General features: G+C 41.5%; 1 protein-coding gene across 2 annotated transcripts in view; it reads right to left on the bottom strand.

The window, feature by feature from the left end:
- The window catches only part of CD4 (CD4 molecule), a 38255-nt gene that overhangs the window by 23841 nt on the left and 7524 nt on the right, over positions 1 to 6890 (bottom strand). The gene's annotated exons all lie outside the window — the stretch shown is intronic.

The following is a 6890-nucleotide window of genomic DNA, read 5'->3' as shown; positions in this document are numbered from 1 at the left end:
AAAAAAAAAAAAAAAAGTATGGTAAAAGAAAAATGGAAATGCTTTTTTTGGTTGAGGAAAAAGAAAATAATTTTGTCCTAAAGTGAGCCTCCAGTTATCATTTTAAAATATTGTGTTTTGGGGCACCTGGGTGGCTCAGGCAGTTGAGTGTCTGGCTTTTGATTTCAGCTCAGCTCATGATCTCAGATTGAGCCCAGCTCTGCACTGAGTGTGGAGCCTGCTTGGGGTTCTCTCTCTCCCTCTCCCTCTGCCTCTCTGCCCTTGCTCATGCTCTCTCTCTCAAAAAAGTAAAACATGAAATGAAATGTTGTGTTTCACAGAAATAACCAAATTTCCTTGTCAATTTCATTATACTGAACTTTCATCAGATCTTTTTTTTTCTTTCATCAGATCTTTAACACATTTTTTTAAAAGTCTTTTGTCACTTATAGACAGTTCATGTATTACTCTGATGCTTTTGCAAAAGTCCCTACAAAGGTGCTTCATCAAGAAGATTCATTGAGGGCGCCTGGGTGGCTCAGTTGAAGCGTCTGCCTTCAGCTCAGGTCATGATCCCAGGGTCCTGGGATCGAGCCCCGCATCGGGCTCCCTGCTCGGCGGGAAGCCTGCTTCTCGCTCTCCCACTCCCCCTACTTGTGTTCCCTCTCTCGCTGTGTCTCTTTCTGTCAAATAAATAAATAAAATCTTAAAAAAAAAAAGATTCATTGAAAGGACTCTAGCAAACACAGGTTTCTGATAACTTTAAGATTAAAAAAAAATGAACAAAGTAAGACTTTCCAGAATTAATGGGAAAAAAACCTAGATTTAAGCAAGAATTAATAACATGGGACTTAATGAGCTGAGGAGGATGATTATAATTTTTATGACTTCTTGCTTGAAACATTGCTGGTTCTTTAATGTTTTATTTTTCCAGATTGAGGAAACTTTTTCTCTTAAGCCATTTATGACTTATAGCAAGTTAGTAAAGTATGCCTCTGTAACCAAAGATGAAACATTTACTTTTTCTCCCTACCTAATCCCTCCAAAATTTGAAAACTCTTGAGTATTCTTTTTATGACAAAATAGTTATTCACACAAGTTCAATGAGACAATATTCTCCTTGTAACAGGACACAAATGGAAACATTGGTTATATTACCAAGGCTTTGACTGGAATGTTCTATTTAAGAGAGACAAGCATAGATTCAGATATAACCAGACAGCTTTGAAGAAATAAGGTTGACTTTATGGAGCCAATAAAGCCCCTTGGAAAAACTGACCTGGTACCTTGTTCATAATGTTCCAGCAAAGCAGTCTTTAAAAAAAAAAGAAAGAAAGAAAAGCTTATATGGTCAATCACTATTCTTGCTGCACTTATGTAAATAATCAGACCAAGTTTAATGCAAATGAATTAGTTTTATTGTAATTATCTTTGATAAAAATGGGGATAATTAAAGAGACAAAAATTATGTTTGCACCTTTGTCCATATTAGATTCTAACCCTGTTAATTGTCTTTGAGTTTTTCTTATATACCTGTATACTGGACTGGGTCCTGAATTCTTCTAGTTCCCTCAAATATCTGGCTGCAACTCTCCAAACTAACATTTCCAATTTTCTTTTCTCATTTTGATTTGGAATCACTAAGAACAAAGACTGCCTTTGAATTTCCTTGGATGGAACTAAATCAGGTCCTCTTCGCTGCCCAGATGGCAGCCAAACTTCAGGGACCTGAGCCTTGGGGACATGTCCTACAGCTGAGGAAGTCGCCACCTGCCATCTGGCCCTGTGCACCTCAAAATCTTTGAGCTGGACACCTGAAAATCAAATTGTCTAAGAAGAGAAGTAGCTGATGTTAAGATAAATTGCTTCCACTCAAGGAGCTGGATCAAGACTTCATACTTAAACTGAACATGAAACTCTTTCTTCCTCTCTTTCTTTCCTTTACTCTGGCATTGGCTTGGAAAGATAACACTGTCATCTGGATCTCCCAGGTCATTGTTAAGGGGGGTAACCCTTCAGACTGCTAGATTGGTCATCAAAAATTTTGATCTGTCCATGATGCTAGAGACCCCCTGGTCCATTTCCCTGTCTCTGGTTAACAATCCCAAACCTGGGGAAGGGACACCAGGCAAGGGTAATCAGAAGAAAACCACCTGTGTGGTCTACAGACCCCTAAATTGTACTGGTCTCCATGACTGTCGCCTTTCCAGTCCTGAACCACAGACTCAAACAGGAATTGCCAGGAGGCATTCCTGATTCAAAATTAGCTTGGTAGACCAGTGTTCCCCTGGCTAGTATTAAATGCAAATGAGGCTACGATCAGGAACGTCTTAACTCTTGAAAGTATTGCAGAATCCACTGCTAAAATAATAGCTGCCCGACAAAAATCCTTAGGCTCTCTGGTCAAAGTTATTCTTGATAATAAGACAGACTTTAATTCTCTCTTAGCTGAGCAAGGAAGTGTCTGCCATGACCAACATCATCTGCTGAGCCTGGATTAACAACTTCTAGGGAGGTTGAAATTCAGTTACATAAGCTCACCGACCAAGTCACTTGGCTTAAAAAGGTGACTCCTTTAGGGCACCTGGGTGGCTCAGTCATTAAGCGTCTGCCTTCGGCTCAGGTTGTGATCCCAGGGTCCTGGGATCGAGCCCCGCTTCGGGCTCCCTGCTCCGTGGGAAACCTGCTTCTCACTCTCCCACTCCCCCTGCTTGTGTTCCCTCTCTTGCTATGTCTCTCTCTGTCAAATAAATAAATAAAATCTTAAAAAAAAAAAAGTGACTCTTTTAATGGGGTCTTTCTTTGACTTGCTTGATTTTTATTGGTTTGGGTCTTAGGGATCATGACTCCAAAGTGCACTCCAAACATTGGGAATTTTCCTGCTAATAATAATCACACTAGTCTCCCTGGTGCACTGTATCTTCTCAAAGGCTTTATTTTCTTTTTTTAAGGTTTTATTTATTTATTGGAGAGAGAGAAGGCATGAGCAAGGGGAGGGGCAGAGGGAGAGGGAGAAGCAGACTCCCTGCTGAGTCAGGAGTCCAACCCAACTCCGGGCTCGATCCCAGGACCCCAGAATTATGACTTGAGTGGAAGGCAGAAACTTAAGGGACTGAGCCACCCAGGTGCCTCCCTCTCAAAGGTTTTAAACGCACTCTTTGCTGCTGTTAACCACCAAGCAAATGATCTCCCTAAGACTGGAACATCAGAAAAGGAACAAAAAGAACCACCAACTTAAAAACTGTAAACTTGAAGTTATAACCTGTGAATGTCACAGAGATTAGGGGGGGAAAGTCATGACCTGTGAGTACCAAAGAATCAACAGAAACTTCAAGAACTTCAGAGCAGTAGCTGGGAGGGGCGCTAATGCCAAGCTCAGTTTAGCTGTGAGCTATGATCAAAAGAGGGGAACTTTGAAACAAGAGCGAACAGGACCAAAATGGAGTCAGTTATGCTAACCCCCACATCAGCAAACCAAGACTTAATACCTAACCTAATTGCAGTTTCAGCTTTTCCCAGGAACAGAAACTTTAACGAGTCCATCTGGAATTACCTGGTCAGCACTAGTGAGGAAATCTGCCTGACAGACCCCTTCTGTCCCCTCAAGCAGGTGGCCTTGCCTGAAACAACGCACTCTTTACTAATAAACTTCCTTTTCCCCACCCCTTTTCTGCCTTTAAAAACCTCTCCTTTCGGGGAGCCTGGGTGGCTCAGTCGTTAAGCATCTGCCTTTGGCTCAGGTCATGATCCCAGGGTCCTGGGATCGAGCCCCGCATCGGGCTCCCTGCTCGGCGGGAAGCCTGCCTCTCCCTCTCCCACTCCCCCTGCTTGTGTTCCCTCTCTCGCCATGTCTCTCTCTGTCAAATAAATAAATAAAATCTAAAAAAAAAACAAAACAAAACCTTTCCTTTCTACAGCTCTTCAGAGCTCTTTTCTATTTGCTAGTTGGGATGTTACCCAATTTATGAATCACTGAATAAAGCCAGTTAGATCTCCAAATTTACTCAGCTGAATTTTGTTTTCAACACACTGGGTATCATTTGTATGGTTTTAAATGTTTACCATGTACCTGTGTTGCTTTTTCAAATCATTTTAACTTTAAAATTAATAAAAATAAATAAAGTTTCAGCTGGAAGTCTGCTTATTTCAAGCAATTCAGCAGAATAAAATTCTAGGACAAGAAAAATCACTTGCAGAATTTGTGGGAGTGTTCTGAGCTCTGCCGGGGTGAAAATTACATAATGGGCACTAGGAGCCCACAGGCCAAGAAAGGACACAGGTTAGTTTGATCATAGGGTCCTATTTGTTTGTTTGTTTGTTTATTTTATTTAAAAGACCTTATTTATTTAAGATAGAATGAGAGAGCACGAGCGTGGGGGAAGAGCAGAGGGAGAAGGAGAAGCAGGCTCTCCACTGAGCAGGGAGCCCAACACAGGGCTCAATCCCAGGTTCTCCAGATCATGACCTGAGTCGAAGACAGACGCTTAACTTGACTGAGCCACCCAGGCGCCCCCATAGGGTCCTCTTTAAACAGCTGTCTGAAGGAAAGGACATGGGCAGGCAAAGGGCAGTTAACCTGCTGATTTCTGCTTTGTGTGCCTTTATCAGAAAGAGATCAGGAATTGGGGGTTTTGTTAATTTTAGGGAATGGCTTTGGGTCAATAAAGATCCAGCCCAATATCCCCCTTTTTCTTCATGTCCAAACATGAAGAGTGGACATGGGTGGGTGTCTGAATTGTCACTCTGGGGCCCCAGCAAGAACGTCCTTGCCAAAAATGGAGGACTTCTCTCCCACTGGACAGAGGCAAGAAGAGGAGACATCCATTTTCAACAAAGATGGTTTTCTATGCACTGTGGCCAATTCAGTTTTGATTGCACTGAGGATAACTTTCTACAAGAGAGCCTAGGGATGAAAGTTGAAAGACCAAAGCTCTAGCCCCAGCTCTGCCTCTAACCGGGCACAAACTCGGGGCAGGGACTTCTCCCTGGGCCTCAGTTTCCTCACTAGTAAAGTCAGAGTCTTGGACTAAAGCCGTATTTCCCCAGACATCAACCATTCACACATCTTATACATGATTTTGGCCAAATCTACCTATCTTATTAATGTAACATCTTTAAATGCATTCACTTTTTTTAGATTAAATAAATTTATTTTAAAAGGAAAGTTTAGGGGCGCCTGGGTGGCTCAGTAGTTTAAGTATTTGACTGTTGATTTTGGCCCAGGTCATGATCTCAGGGTTGTGAGATCGAGCGTCGCATTGGGCTTCTGCACTGAGTGTGGACCCTGCTTAAGATTCTCCCTCTCCCTTTCCCTTTGCCCCTCCCATCCCTAGTTCATGCTCTCTCTCTCTAAAAATAAAAAATAAATGGGCGCCTCAGTGGCTCAGTCAGTCAGGCTTCTGCCTTCGGCTCAGGTCATGATCTCAGGGTCCTGGGATCAAGCCCCACATCAGGCTCCCTGCTTGGTGGGGTGTCTGCTTCTCTCTCTGCCTCTCCCTCTGTGCTCCCTCTCTCTCAAATAAATAAAATCTTTAAAAATAATAATAATAAAATAAATAAAAGGAAAGTTTGTATCACTATAATAAACAGAGAGTCTGTAGCATTTGACATAAATGGAAGGCACTATTAAAAACAAAAAATAATGTTTTTATAATTATCACAGCTAACACTTGAGCCCATCAATTAATCTTAATAGCACAAAAAGAGTTACAGACATCTCATAGCTCCTGATGTGATGAAATTGGTAGTACAAAACACCACCTATGAGGTGTTCTTGTAAAAAAATTACTGGGACACCTGGGTGGCTCAGTCAGTTAAGCATCTGCTCAGGTCATGATCCCAGGGTCCTGGGATCCAGTCCTGCATTGGGCTCCTTGATCTGCAGGGAGACTGCTTCTCCCTCTGCCTGCCATTCCCCCTGCTTGTGCTCGCTCACTCTCTCTCTCTCTGACAAATGAATAAATAAAATCTTTTAAAAAAATTAAATGTGAACTTAATCAAGTCTCTAGGTTTAACCACCAATCGATAGGAGATTCAAGGGACAGAGGAACATGTTAAATGACACCATAGGAATGCAGCCAGCTCCTATTCAAACGTGTAAAACTTCACAGGACAGTTGCCTCGTTTCTTCAACCAATCAGCGGTAAGAGAAAAAAATCTGGGGGAGCAAATATGTAAATTCAAAGGGATTTAAGGGACATATCAACCAAATACCATGCCTAAATTTTTATCTGGATCCTGATTCATATAAACCAAATGTAAAAATAATATTAGAGGCAATTAGGAAAATTTGAATACTGCCTGGATATTTATCATCATTAAGGGATTATTCTTCATTTTTAATGGGTGACAATGATACTGTGGATATGTTTTTTTAAAGAGTCATTACATTTGGGGCACCTGGGTGGCTCAGTGGGTTGGGTGTCTGCCTTTGGTTCAGGTCATGATCCCGGGGTCCTGGGATTGAGCCCTACATTGGGCTCCCTGTTCGCTGGGGAGCCTGCCTCTTCCTCTCCCTCTACCCCTCCCTTCTCCTCATGCTCTCTCTCTCTCTCTCTCTGTCAAATAAATAAATAAAATCTTAAAAAAAACCAAGTCATTACATTTTATGAGGGGAAGAAAAAAAGAGTCATTACATTTTAGAGATACATATCGAAGTATTTACAGACTAAATAATACAATGCTTGGTATTTGCTATAAAATAATATGGTGGTGCAGGTTTGGGGATGTAGATGAAAGGAAACCATTAATTGACCATGAATCGATAATTGCTGAAGCTGAGTGGGATACATGGGAGTTCATTATCTAATTATTCTACTTTTATATATGTTTAAATTTTTCATAATTAAAAAGTTATTAAAAATAAGCAATGAAGGGCACCTGGTGGGCTCAGTGGTGGAGAGTATGACTCT

This window comes from Leptonychotes weddellii, chromosome 5 (assembly GCF_054177405.1).
Source record: "Leptonychotes weddellii isolate Sample4059 chromosome 5, ASM5417740v2, whole genome shotgun sequence".
In the NCBI taxonomy this organism is placed as follows: Eukaryota; Metazoa; Chordata; class Mammalia; order Carnivora; family Phocidae; genus Leptonychotes; species Leptonychotes weddellii.
This window is presented reverse-complemented; position numbering and strand designations above follow the sequence as displayed.